The 14,731-nt window shown below is 43.0% G+C and overlaps 1 protein-coding gene across 6 annotated transcripts in view; it reads left to right on the top strand.

Moving 5' to 3' along the window:
- si:dkey-237h12.3 (teneurin-3) overlaps positions 1–14,731 on the top strand; it is a 186,729-nt gene that overhangs the window by 36,773 nt on the left and 135,225 nt on the right. Inside the window, exon 1 of one of the 6 annotated variants that reach the window (XM_061047580.1) lies at positions 13,437–13,960. The exons of the other annotated variants lie outside the window; for them this stretch is intronic. The gene's annotated coding sequence lies outside the window, so the exon portion shown is untranslated. Of the gene's footprint in view, positions 1–13,436; positions 13,961–14,731 lie in introns of those variants that run through there. 6 annotated transcript variants of the gene reach the window in all.

Genomic DNA, 14,731 nt, shown 5'->3' with positions numbered 1-14,731 from the left:
GCCGCTGTAATGTCAATGTTTTTACTGAAAATACAACTCACTTTAATCACAAGTCACTTTATGCATGTTACTACAATCACTCCTCTTCCTCCAGATGTTACTGTGCAGAAGAGTGTTGTAGTACTCGAGACCGGTCTTGGTGTTACTGAGTGACACGCCCCCTGCACACAAGATGATGATTTTACTGTGATATTTATGGTCTTGGTCTTGACTCGGCCTGGATCCCTAAATGTCTTAGTCTTGACTCTGTCTCTGAGCACTCTGGTCTTGGGTTTGTCTTGGTCTCGGTGAGTGTGGTCTCTTTGACTACAACACTAGTGCAGAGTACAGAGTTGTTTGGGTTTTGACATCTCCAGAGCAAAATAATAGCTTTGCAGAGCATTTAAAAAGAAATCAAAAACAGAAAAAGAAAAAGAAATCAAATTCTGGTTTTTGCCTCTGAGTTTATAATTCAGGGTCGTATAGGAAAGCAACTAGCATGCTTAGTTTTTGGATTGTTTTGCCTCCTCTGATATTGATCCTGCCTAAAGGCTGCCAAGAGAGGTGAGGGCCGTCTCTGCCAAGAGTAGAGGTCACTCAGATAAATTGGCCAGGTTGGCTTTTAGCAGCTCCAGGGTCAAAGCCCATTCATCTTATTAGTCCGCTGTATCCTTTTAGAGGCCTCAGCAGCAGGATTAGACAATAGAGCAGCAGCGGGGCATTAGATGACAGACCATTTGGCAAATAGGTTAGAGCAGTTTCCACCTATTGTCTTCTCCCACATTACCCCGAGGATCAGTCTGCACACTTTTGCATGGCGGCTTTAAAGGTTGGACGGTAAAGAGAGAGAGAGAGATTTCCTCTAGATGGGAACAGGCTGGATGATTGTCTGAAAGATGCTTTTACAAAGTGAATACAGCGAGATGATTTTGTCACATAGATCCATCCAGACAATATGCTGCTGTGTTTGCAGTCCTGACAATGTTTTTCAACCAGACAACTGGTTTGAAGTCTGCTTTCCCTGTTAGTTTTAAATGATATTTCATTTCGCTTTCATTAAGATTAAGATTAACTTTTACTTTTTATTGATCCCCGCAAGGAGAAATTTCAGTTTTTACACTCTGTTAGTCATGAACACACACACACACAGGCTGAAATATACACACACGTGCAGAAACAGGATCTTATGGACATGCACTAATGGAGAGAAGCCAGAGTGACGGAGCTGTGCACAGCGGGCGCTCCTGAGCTGATGGTGGGGAGGGGGTTTGGTGCCTTGCTCAGGGGCACCTCGGCAGTGCTCAGGAGGTGATCTGGCACCTCTCCAGCTACCAGACCAACTTCCATGTTTGGTCCGCAACAGGACTTGAACCGGCGACCCTCCGGTTCCCAACCCAAGTCCCTACAGACTGAGCTACTGCCGCCCATGACCTTGAAATTTAAAATGCATCGCTAAGAAAGGGACATTAGAATCAAAGTAAAAGACAGGTATTATATGTGAATACAAAAAATGCAAAACAAAAATGAACCTGTGACTACATGACAACAAACCTGATTTGCATGCTTCAAACTTTATCAGTTAGCATAGACTGTAAATATTACAGGAGGCGACCTGAGTGACGTCAGCCGTCTGTTCCTGCAGGGGGCGCTGGAGTCCCATCGATGGCGGTCTCTAGGCTGGAAATGCTGTCTCAGCCTAACGACAGGCTGAGAGCTGGAGCTGAGGCGGATTTTAAGGCTCCAGGCAAACTGTTACACCCGCCTGTCAATGATGTCAGCTACACGCCTTATTGTGAATAACTCGTACAATTAGTGCCGGTCGAGACATGAGCTAATCACACCTATTTGTTTTTTGAACCAGGTTGTAAACATGTTAATCTCTGATGTAAAAACAAGCCTTTTTTGAATGGGTGTGTATGTGACTTCTGGCCCTCCTGCAGCCAGCCTCTAGTGGACACTTGAAGAACTGCAGGATTTTGCATTTAAACTGATCTTTGCATCGTCTGATAAACACATAAATAACCTTGAAATCACTGGCAAAATGACTAACAACAACTAGTTTAACAACATCTCAAGATGGCAACTCAAGATTGAGATTGTCTCTGATTAATCGATTCATTAAGTCCACAAATAGTTGAAAAAACACTCAACCCATTTTCACAAAATCTTAGGTGTTGTTTCTGAAAATGTCTTGTTTTGCCAAACTAAAAATCCAAACCCAAAGAAACCAGTTATCATGTAGTTCTATTATATCTTATTTAAAAAAACATCACACATCACATTTAGAAGCTCAGATGTTTAATTTTCTAATCATTTTCAACTTGAAAAATATCCTCAAGCCTTCGAGCCGAATACTTTCCTGTACAAACTTTGTTATCTGAAGTCACTGAGTCCCTCTCCAGGCAGAACTGGACCCAAACAGAGTTTGATCCATTGCCTTGTCATCTCCTCCAAATCATTTGGTATGAAGTGATCAGCCGGGCCATCTGGGCAAACATTAGCTCGCTGCCTACAGTTTGCGTATGTCACGTTACATGATTTCTGGCCGACATTTGGAGCTGCCAACGTGCAAAGACTGCTCGCTTCAGACTGAAGACGAGTCAAACGGGCACAGTGTGACAGAGTCGCTTGTTGCAGATTGACTTTAACTTTAAGAAAACCCCAAAAGAATACAAGAAAGCACCATGCATTATGGGGTGATCACGCTGTTGAAAGACATGAACGCTCGATTTAAAATGCTCAAAGAGAGAGAGGAACCACACACAGAATGAAGCAGACGTCCAACCCTGCGTTTGGGTTGTTTTTCATTTCAAAATGCAGCGCAAACAGTGACTACATGCAGGATGACAAGTTGTCAAACAGACATATTGACACTGAATCGAGTTGTCTATGTGAAAATGACTCACTCATCCCTCCTCCCCTAATAATCTCAGCTCTTCAGTCATTACTGCAGAGCCACTTTTACCTCTGGTGGGTTTTAATACGACATTTGAGAAGCCCAAACATGGTGTCAAGATGACACACACACACATATAGCACTTCAGTAATTGGATGCCCACTCCTCTTGCCCCCCCCCCCCCCCCCCCCCCTCCCCTCCCCCTGTCCTGTCTCCTTACTATTGTTGAGAGCAAAATGTGTTGGCTCTAATTTAAACTCATCCTCTGATGCTGTTGGGTGCACTTACCAAAACGCAGAATTACATCAGCATTTCTTTTTTTCTATCAGCCTTTGTGTAAAGATGGAGAACTGGGGGCATCATTGCAAATAAATTATTAGATAGGGTTGATAAAAGCAACTTTCTGCAAACTATTCTTTTATTAAAACGAGTCATAGCTAACCCTAATCAGAGCGCTGCGCCGCCACAACAACTCATCAAAAGTCTCCAATCAGAAACACAGCCTGTAATAGTCCAAACTGCGTCTTTACTGCTGACCTTTCAGCTCCTTCCTCAGTGTCTTTTTTTTTTTCTACACTCCCATTTAGGCCGCCTTTCACTGAAGCCACTTGTTTTGAGATCATTTGAAGGCCCCGCTGAGGGAACGCTCGGGCTTCTAGAGCAGCTTCTCGGAGTTCTCTCTTGAAAGAAGTTTTCGAGGAGGATGACATTTGGGACTTCATTAAAAACAGTCTGGGGGAGAATTTTTCTTCCACCCTCCGCTGCACGACACAATATATTTACCACGGCGAAAGGAATATTACTCAGAAATAATCCACTCCTGCAGTCTGCCTCGCGCAGAGGCCATGTTGCTTCTTAAATAAAGTGGCGGGCAATGTGACTGATGAGTCTTTCTGTTACACGTTAAATCATCTTGTCATACTGTCCGGGTCCATCACATTTCCATACGACACAACATTCTTTGTTCTAAGTGATGTTGCTCGGCTCGATTACATGGAGAAACGACCTGATGATTGCTGGGAGAAACTCGATGAGGGTTTTCAGCGTTAGGACTAAATATAAAATGATACACACGCCGAGTTTTTGATACGCTGGTTTATGATTTCACCTTCAGCAATTGGTTAAAAATCACTCAGGATTTTATTTTAGAAACAAGTCTTCCTTTTCATTTAAGGCCAAAAACAGACCTGTTGCTGCCTGGTGCTGGACTATGGCGATGCTTTCTACATGCACGCATCCTCGCAAAGCCTACATGCACTGGATACTGTCTACCATGAAGGCGCTGAGGTTTATCACCAATCTTAAAGACCTTAAGGCCCAGACACACCAAGCAGATGGCAAAGAACTAGTCTCACATTTTGGCCAAAAAGTTGCACTTGAACACACCGCAAAGACTCCAGCCGACGGCACTTATGTTCTGCACATGCTTGAGAGGAAATAACTCTCCATGCCAGCAGGGGGCGGTAGTCCATTGTTATGATACAAGAAGACCATTTTCACACCGCTGTCGGTCACCACTCGTATTAAAGGTCGTCTACTGATGGAGAATAATGTCTGATAAAAAGTTGAAAATGGCGCTGGCGTTGTCAGTTCTTGGTCTTTTAGTGGAAAAAGAAAAGAAGAGGCGGAGGCGACAAATAAGGAGAAACCGCACTAATGGGTGAAAGCGTGGAGACTACAGAGACATGCTCAAGGGGCTTTACTGAACCTGAGAGGAGAGCTGGAGAGAAATGAAACCTCCCAACAGCCAATCAGAGAGATTCCTCTCACCGATTGTTAAATCGGACAAAAAAAGGCAGACGGGGACCGATGGGCAGCGACGGGGCCAGACACACCGCTAAAACTAGGGCGACGACCGTTCACCGACAGTCCAACTATGACTGACGGCCGACGATCTCCTTTGTGTGTCAGGACCTTTACTCACCGCTGCTCCTTGTATGCTCGGGTTGGTCGGTCTGCCTTGTCTGCCCGTAGACTAAACCACTGGCATATTTTGATCTATAAGGGTATTCTCGATCTGCTTCCATCTTACCTACTGAGCTACATACTTAAAAAACTGGAAGTTACAACTAGGATGTATACCGCTTAACTATCCCTAAAGCCTGTACTGAATTATGGAAAAAGGGCGTTCAAGTATGTTTCTCCCTCTCTTCTCGGAATCGGTTGCAAAATACTCAAAATAATCTTCGGGAGCTGGTTTCCTTGGATGTTTTTAGAGGTCTTCTTAATGATCTGGAGGCGGGCATGTCTGGCTGTAGATGTTTTAACTGACTCATATTGCTCCTTTTTGATTGCCTTGTTGTTGATGAATGTTTCGTATTTATGTTCATTGCTGTTGAGTGTTTTATGTCTGAAATCAGTAAGTTCTGCTGCAAGTTCTGCTGCTGCCTGTTTTGGCCAGGACGCTCTCTTCAAAGAGATTCTTCATCTCAATGAGACTTTTCCTGGTTCAATAAAGGATAAATACAAATAAATAAATTAAATATTTAAGGTGGTGAGTCACTCCTTCAGCTAATGCTTCTACATCTCGTTGCGGGCGGCGCTGCCACACGTCCTATGCTTAGTTACTCCCTGTTCTGATAGTCTCGGAGGTAGCTAAGAGCCAAATGAAAGTGCGATATTAACTGGAAAATGGAACATTATGCTAATAACGTCCTGGGTGACGACGTCAGTAGAGCAGAAGAGCTTTTCGAATATCTACTAACACTATTTTTACTGTCCATTATGCTCCGTGAACAGCGTTCATTTCAGCTCTGGCTGCCTACCAGGGTGGGCCGTATTCTCTCCATCATTTAGTTTGTAGATGTTAGTGTTACATGCGCCAGGTGCTGGCTGACAACTAAATGAATAATGTGTCTGGAAGAGGGGAAACTCAGTCAGGGGAAACCCATTCCCTGGACTCTCCATTAATATCACAGTCCACTCTTTCAGGGGATACTGCTGACATTTTGCTCTCTGTGTAATAGAGACCTAACCTTTAAGCACTGTAAGGAAGAAGTCATTTTTCATAATCTGCTGTCCATTTTGGAGAATTCCCCAACTGCCGCCTTCTATGCATCTGTCCTCATTTCCCTGCTATTGTTTTAGATTTTTTATTTCTCTTTGAGGAATCTGCTGCAGTCATCATTTGTTTTCAGGCTGCAAATGAAATTCCCTCAACAGAAACCATCCCCCCCTCCCCATCACACTTTCCCAAAAATACATCACCTTTTGTTGAATTTTTTTGGGGGTAATTCATGAGACAGATTTCACAGCGCGAGCCAAGCCGGAGCTGATAACTTGGATGGATGATCAGAGCGTACATTTTGTTGTGTCCAAGTCCTGCCTTAATTCCTCAAATCCAGACTCAAGTGTTAAGCCACCATAAGAAAAACCGGCAGATCCCCCGTGTCCTTCTTGAAGCCGGGCAGGCTGAAGGAAAGTCATTGTTTCAGCAGTCGGTAATGATGATTAGCCACAATCTGGGGGATCGACTCCACATCGGTCAAATGCGTCGACATCCTCAAAGGGAGAGATGGCCTGCTGTCCCGGCCTTGCATACTGAGCAGATTGATCGTGTTTCCTGCAGAGGTTTAGGGGGGAATCTTTGATGTGTGCATGGTAATAATGTGGACACTGCCATGAAATGCAAAGCGACTCCATCCGAGTTTAAAAGCTGCAGCTTTTTTTTATCAGAGGATGTTGATACAAATCTTAATACAAGTATTAATTTAGCTTTTTGACACAATACAAGAGTATTACAGTTAGATAGTGTATCATTTCAGATCTGATGACTAGCCTCAACCCTTTGATACTCTGCAGCAGAAATGAGTCTGTCAGTGTGTATATCTATGGGCACTTTTCCTTATTGTGAGGTCATATGTTGAAGTATTTTCCAATACTTCATATCCCTTGGATTTGTAACACCACAGGAGTGACGGTTATGTAAACCAGTAAACTGTTATAATTAATACATTTAGTGAGATTGGCTTCATCAGTGTTTGCTAAATAACCATTTAGATATTCATTCAGAGCAGATACAGATGTGTCCATGGGCAAGACACTTAACCCCAAGTTGCTCCCGCTGCTTCACCGGTGGTCACTTTACATGAGAACCTCTGCCATCAGTGTGTGAATGTGGAGGTGTGACCTGCGGTGTAAAAGCGCTTTGAGTAGTCAGAAGACTAGAAAAGAAATATACAAGCTCAAGTCCATTCACCATTTACCCGTGACCACTTTCTGTTCTCCTTTCTTTAACTTTTCATTTAACTTTTGGACAGTTTTTTTCTTGAGTCATGCTTTGTCCGTTCTGGTTTTAATTCTTGGATCATTTAAAACAGGAAAATGCGAAACAACAATCAAGCCCTGGCTAGGTTACAACAGCCCGCCTGCCACCAGCGCATCTCCCCGTGCTTAACGCCTCGAGGACGTGTTGTAATGCAATTATGTCGTCGACGAGCTGCCAATGTGGTGACGCAAAAGAAGGGAAGCCTTAGCTGTGCAACGCTCGTGCTATGACAGTATTTATTTTGGATCAACAACAGGATTTTGTGTAAAAAAAAGTTTCCAAAGGGTTAATCTATCTCTTTGGAGAGCACAGTCCCTGGATGACTCAGACGTAAGCAAAAGAAAAGGATGATAATGATAGCTCTTTGTTTGTGTTTTTACACCATCACATACAAACAAAACCACTCTACAAGTAGGCACACAGAGACACACAGACACTGGCTTTTTGTAGAATTGTATGCATACTTTCACCTTGAGATACTGTGGAGCTGCTGATGAAGGACTTTAGTCCGTGCATTTCTTTTAAAAACTGTGACCAGATGTGATCTTAATGTGGTAAGTGGATAGCTCATTTATTTCACTTAGGTCACTCTGCAGGTCTTCCTTGCTGAAATTAATTTAGCATGGAGCCTTACCTTTGACATGACTGATGATACACACAAAAGGTTTCTGGTTTTTGCTGCGTATTTAAGCTCCGGCACGCACCATCAGAAAGTGAAGACGTCGTGAACCGCCGCACATGATTTGTGTAGTTGAAGCCAATTCTTAAAGATTCCACTGAAAGAAGCACCCACTGGCATTGTACTTGGAAATATTCCCCCTCATTTGTTCTGACTTTACTGGAAATGGAATTTATTATAGAAACAATGATAGAATCCAGTAAATCAGGGAAAAGTATAGGGTGTAGTGTTGCCATCAATAATAGATTGGAAACAAGTCGGCGCTGATGGAACCTGAGGCCTTTTCTTTTGTGGAGGTCTTAGTGCCGTAGCGGTGCATGTGAATAATGCATGGTCCCAGATAGACTCCAGCTCCCTCTCTCTAGTCCCTTCCGCTCACTGGCTGCATGGCTTGCAGGCTGGGGCGCCACTTTTCCCCAGCAGTGATTGGCTGTGCCTGGAGGGCAGTGGAGGAGATGGGAAATCACCTGCCCCATTTAGCCGGTGGTGCGCTAGCTGCCTCGGCGCCCCACTGCCCAGACCTTTGTGTCTGCTGCCGGCGCTCGACACCAGGACCTCTGGTTAACTTTAGTCGGGGATGCGGCGGCACAGAGCTGTCATTTGGATACTTATTATCGCCCCAGACTTTTTTGAAAGGTAAATCTGCTGCACAGCTGCACTCCCAAGCTCCTTTTTCCTGTTTTTGTATTACCCCTTTTCTTTCCCTACAACATAGCAGGAATTGTGATTGGCAAGTGATGTCGCAGTTGTGCCACAATCACCGTTGTTGCTTCTGCTTCTTCCTCGCTATTCCACACCCCCTCCCCCCCTGCCGTACCCACCCACTATCCCCTTTTCTCTGCTCTTTTTTTAGAAATGTTGCTAGCGTTCTTTCACACACTGACGTATGGTGCTGCTGTTGGGAAGAAGGACCCGCTGCATTCTCAATGATCTAGCCTTGAGAACCAAGGGGGCTCTCGGCGTCCTCTCACCCAGGGGTCTCGGTGGGGAGTCCCCTCAAGCTGGGCACCAAGTCCAGCCCCCCATGGAGTGAGAGAGCCTGGCCGAGGCAACACATAATCCATATTCTAAAGACCAGCTGGACTGGGACCATGGAGCAAAAAGGAAGGCTAAGAGACCTAGCGCCCCCGCCCACATCCCACTTCCCAATACCTCAGACAGCTTTGGCATGTCAAAATTGAAACCTCGCTGAATAGCCTTCATTTAGCGACAGCCCTTCAGTGGTAATAGGAGTCTATTTTCACCCTTTTGCTGGAGAATTAAGCATATTATGTGGAGACGATCCTGGCCCATTTCCCATATTGTTTACTTGAAATTTACTGCAGCGCCTCTGCCAGTGCAGAGACCTTTTTTTTTTTTTTCTCCCCCCCCTCCGTCTCCCATCCTCTTTGTTTGCACATGGTGCTGTAGTGGAAATGAGCTACTTGGCTGTAGGTGGTTCAGTATCCAGGGGAGTGTGGGGGTGTGGGCTTTGGGGGTAATCCTGCTTTGACAGCGTATGGATAAACCCAGGCAGGTGACTGTCAGAAGGCAGGTATTTTTCTTCTCCAGCAGACTCATATTTATTCCCTGAACACACCAAACCAGAGCCCACTACCACTCCCAACCCCAATTACTGTGTTCTAACCAAGCCTTCTGTACACAATCAAGCTGGATGCTTTAGTCCCATTGTGCCCAGTTGTCCATTACAAACAACGCTGTGAAATACCTGCAGATACTGTATTGTGTGACCTCTGTCTACCTTTGAAAAGACAGTGTGGAAATCTAAAACATGAACGTTTCTCCTCGATATGATACGGTGAAAAAAAAAGCATTAATGTAGCCATGTGTAGTTTTTATTCTTCTACTTACTAAGGCAAACCATGAGGGACTTATAATGAGGCCGTTTCTTATTCCCATTAGAATAAGAATCGACATCATCTCCGAGGTAAAATGACTAATGGAGAAACGCTCCCATCTTAAAAATAGTCACCCATCACTAGATCTAGAAAACGCTTTCTTCAGGACGGATGATGAATCTCATAATTTGGGCCGGTCAATATACATTTCACTCAAGCCTTCTGGATCTGGGGCACGCCTGGATTTCAAGCACCGCGGTCCAAACTCGTAACATATTTCCCCCCAACTGGAGCCCACAGGCGTGACGAGGCTCTTTGAGTCAACGTTGTTGGTTTCACTGGGGAAAATGTCAAAGACGCTCTCCCTTGTTCTCAGCCCCAGAGGCGTCACTTTTGATGTCCACCTTCAAAGCGGTCTCATCATCAGTCCTCTGCTGTTTTAGCTGTTGGTCATTAATGAAAAAGCCGAGTTATAACAGACTGCTGCGCCCGCATGAACATGTCTAATAACCAAAATGCCCCGTAGACTCTGCAGATATGAAGCACTTCATCACCTCAAGATTCATTTGCTGATTAGGTGGTGAAGAAATTAGATTTTTTTCTTCTTCACAATTTGAAAAACACCCTAACCCTTACAGCGTAAAATAATACCAGCATTTTAAACTTCAACACAACACCATTAAAATTCAAATTAAACAATTACAACTGCAACAAAAATACAAGTCCTAGGCAATAAGAATTGTATAAATTCTTGTTTTTGATGGACAAATATTGCAAACAAACTCGGTCACAGTGGCTCAATTTCAAACATTGAGTAAAATGTAAACAGCGCTCAGTTGCTTTGGGATACGAATATGAGAATGTATATGGGTAATGTGCAATATATGTTGTGTTGTTCTGTATTGATATGTCCATTTTTGTTTATATGTGGATGTGGTTTTTCTATTTTTTTTATTAATTGATTCTAGAGGAAGCAGCTGAATGTTTGGCAGCACTTTGAGTCCAAGGCAAATTTCCCCAAGAGGATGAGAATGTGTATCGAATCTTAAATAAAATAAGATAAAACTTTATTCATCCCACAACGGAGAAATGTGCATCAGCCTTACAGCAGCAAAGAGCGAGGGTATAGCCAACAACAGAAACACACAGTGCACAATTATTTAAAAAAATATCAAAATAGTCGAGGAGCCAAAGAAAACGAGCTGCAGTAATGAAATATATTCTGAACATTCAGTAATGAGAAACACGATCATGCAAACACTAGTGCACATGAAGTTAAACATGTTATTGCACAAAGTAGCTTCCATATATTTTTACACAAATCATTAGGCAGACGTTTATGGTAAATGTTGTAATGTAATATTATTGCATTAGAGGTAAAAGTGAATATGTCCCGTTAATGTCCTAAACCTGAAGATCTGTAGGTTTTATTTTTTAAAGCTTTGGTGCTTTTTGAAATGATCGATAATTACAATAATGACAGAGGTCGTATCATTTCAGAACAAGAGGTGGAATAAAAAAACAAATGACTGTCTCACGTCGCACCAAACTTAGACGTAGGTGTGTTAAAAACTGGATGACTTTCATAAATAGAAAAACAAATATTAGAAAAAATGGTTGAAGTGAGCGCTGCACTGGGTCATCAAAATCAAGAACAGGGGACGGAGGTCAAATAGGAATTAATAAATGACTGTCTGCAGTTAACTCGGCTAAAAAAACAAATATATTTGTCACCAGAGGTGGCTTGAAGAGTTACTGAATTAACAGAAGGAGATTTTTATTTTTTATATTTATTCGTTTATTTTGAAAGGGACGGTGTGCAGCCTGTTAGCTGTACCAGAGTTAGCTAAAAGCTAATTAACATCCGTAGTCACCGGGCAGAATTTACAATACCTCTTTATTAAACTGAAGCTATACATTTACAAAAAAATGTGTGTAATGTATTTTAAATCTAGTATCAGATATTTGCTGACTCATGGACTGTGTCAGGATCATGTTACAGAAGTCTTTGACGCTCTGACATTTTGGATTTTGAAAAACGGATTGATAATCATTTTAATAAATCATCCTTGAGTTTCTGTTTGTTGCTCGAGGGCACATGTTCAGAGTGTAATGTCTCCTCTCCCTCAAGCTGATCTGCTGATATTTTTCATCGCTGATATTCAACAATTTATCGATCTTACTTCCCTGTAGTGAAAAAAAAAAAAATCACTCCTGAAATTCAGTTTATTCCTCAAAAGGATTCTCAGTGTATTAAAAAAAAAAAGCTGAGTCTGAGGTTTCGGGTTACAAAATGGGAAATGTGCTTTGAATGAAGTTGGGAAATGAGCAGGCAGGTTGTAGTGGAATGAAAGACGCTTTCCAGTGGGACTGCTGGGGATGAAACGTGCTCATGACGTAGAGACTGGAGGATTGGTGTCGGCCATGTTGCTTACACTTTTTAACCATTCTTGAAAAACCTGAGCACCTTTAACGTGATCTTGAGTCAGTCGTAAACCAAAGCAGGAACTCATTCAGGCTAGGTGATGGTTAAGATCGTTGACAGGAAAAATCAGCTATGTTTCCGTCTGGGGCTGCAGAGGTATTCCCTTTGTCAATGTGTGAAACATAAAACTGAATGAAGTACTCGCTTGCAGCTCGATGGATAAATAAAGTCTAGACCGGTCTAGTTTTGGGACCCGCCCATAGAGGGCAGAGCTTCAAGAAATGTGCAAAGCTAGAATGGATTTAAAGAACTGCTTTTTTTAAAAAAATACAAACAAATATCTTTTTTATTCTGGCGCATAAAGAATCCCGGACATCCAATTGCGATATCCTTTTTTTTAACAGATTTATATATTTATGATATTGGACGGTGGTAATAAACAATATGCAAAATCTATGCAGACGATGCACTGTTCATATTTTCCCTGAAAGTTATTCTTCTATTGCATTTAAAGAAAAAACCACAACAGCATAGTGATGTTGTTTTCAGGTTTTCATTAACCCCCCCCCCCTTTTTTTTTTTTGACCACCCTTCTAAAAAAGAAAAAGAAAAGACCCTGCACTCCTTTTAAAAAAAAAGCAAAATGAGGCTGCAGCCATTTCCATTTCACACGGTACGACATGAAATCAGCTCCTCTGCTTTGATGGTGGAGCTGCAGCCTGTGTGAGGGAGTCTTATAAAACAAGTCAGATATTCTTGCCTTCTTTATAAAATACTGTCAAAGTAAACAAACGGCGCTGACAGTCAACCGACGAGAGCACATCAAAACACGGAGAGGTTGGCATTTGTTCTCCTTTCTCGTGCTGTTTAGCGCTCTCTTTTAATTCATTATATTTGCTGCTTTCATTAAATCTACAAACTCGTGTGTGATCACATTATCCAGATTCTTCTCCTGCTTTTGTTTCTGTGCTGCTCTGTCTGCAGCAGTGTGTGTCACAGGAGCACTGCTGTGTCTTCTAATGAGCTCAGGGTTTGATAAAATACTGACAAGATGTAAAAAGAGACAAAGGGCTCGAGTTGAAACAGGAAGGAGAATCATTTAAAAGTGTCACTTTAAGGTCTGCATGCTGTACCTCATGATTCCATATCAGGGTTTCATCCAATAGCTCCTCACAGAGATCTTTAATTATTTTCAATCCCGTCTCAAATTGTTGTTTTAAAGGTAGCAGTCTACCTCTCCTCTCATCATCCCCTCCCTCCCTGCCTTCCTCCCTTTTTCTCTTCTCCTCTCCTCTCCCGCTACTTCTTCTTTTTGAGGGGGTAAACACACACGCAAAGCTCCTCAGCCTATCATCTGTGACCGCCGCTACAGCCAGACAGCGTAACACGATCCATGATAGAGTGCTGCAAATCGCCCCGGCGCTTTTCGTCTACCGTCTCACATAAGGAAAAGGGGGAGAAGCCCGTGAGATAGGTTGAGTTTTAAAAGAAAAAAAAAAAAAAGATAAGAGGAAAAAAGGAAAAAGGGACGAAGAAAAAAGGAGGAGGAGGAGGAGGTGGTGGAGAGCTGCCGGAGAGAGAGAGTGCGGCAGCAGCGGCGGCGGCTGGCAAACTAGAACGATGCTGGTGTGACTTTCCGGTCCACTAGGTTTTAACCCTTTTGACATCGCTTGAGCGCCGTCCATGTGTCAGTGCCACAGCGTCCTCGTGCAGCGTGTGGCTCGTCTGGCAGCAGGGAGAGGAAGAGGAGGAGGAGGAGGAGGAGGAGATCTGGAGCGTTTGTAAATGCAATACAAAGCAGCATCACAGCGTGAGAAGTGGACCTTACAGACACACTAGAGCTTCAGTGGGGAAACTGCTACAGGCATTCTCTGAGGTAACATACACCAACTTCCTTTTCTTTTTTTTTTTAAATCCTGCGATAATGAATGCAGAAAAATTAACCTAAATTCTAATCTGGGTTACGTTGCAAGTGTCTGGATTTTTACAGTATTTTTTTTTTGCTGCTTGTCTGTGGACTTGAGCATGAATAGCATCTGTCAACAACTTAGACAAGGTGAAATAATGTTTAATGCATTGCACGGGCTGTGCGCCGGCCGCTCTTCTATCAGCCCGGGCCCTTATTCTTTTACTGCAGAAAGCTTCAGTCTATTGTATTCCCTTCAGATGGGTCTTCTTCTTCTTCTGAGGGGGCGGCGCGTGTTGTGTTTAAAAATGCTTTACTGCAGACTTACATGTGCAAATTGATAATCTACTGCACTTGCACTGGCACACTAAAAAAAAAAAACACTCCACGAGCGTTTAAATATTTACATTTACGACCTAAGGGGAAGCTCATTCTGGACTCCAGCATGTCCAAGTTGCTCTGCGGTCATGCAATAGAGTGAATTAGTGGAGAATTTGATTGCTGTTTCACATTAACACACAAGGTATAATGAGTGTAGTCCCTCTCATATCATCCCAACGCGCTGCCTGATAATGTGGAACAAGTGAAAAAAGAAAAGGGGTTTTTAATATTGTATGACAATATTAGCGTAAATTGCCTGAAGCTTTTCCCGAGCTGCAACAGAGCGATAACACATTCAACTAGTATTTTTATTGTTCCACAACAAACTCCTTGCTCCTTCTTAGTGTCCTCACTGTATTT

Source organism: Labrus mixtus, chromosome 10 (genome assembly GCF_963584025.1).
Source record: "Labrus mixtus chromosome 10, fLabMix1.1, whole genome shotgun sequence".
Classification (NCBI taxonomy): domain Eukaryota; kingdom Metazoa; phylum Chordata; class Actinopteri; order Labriformes; family Labridae; genus Labrus; species Labrus mixtus.
Note: the sequence above shows the minus strand (reverse complement) of the source record. Positions and strands in the feature narration are given on the sequence as shown.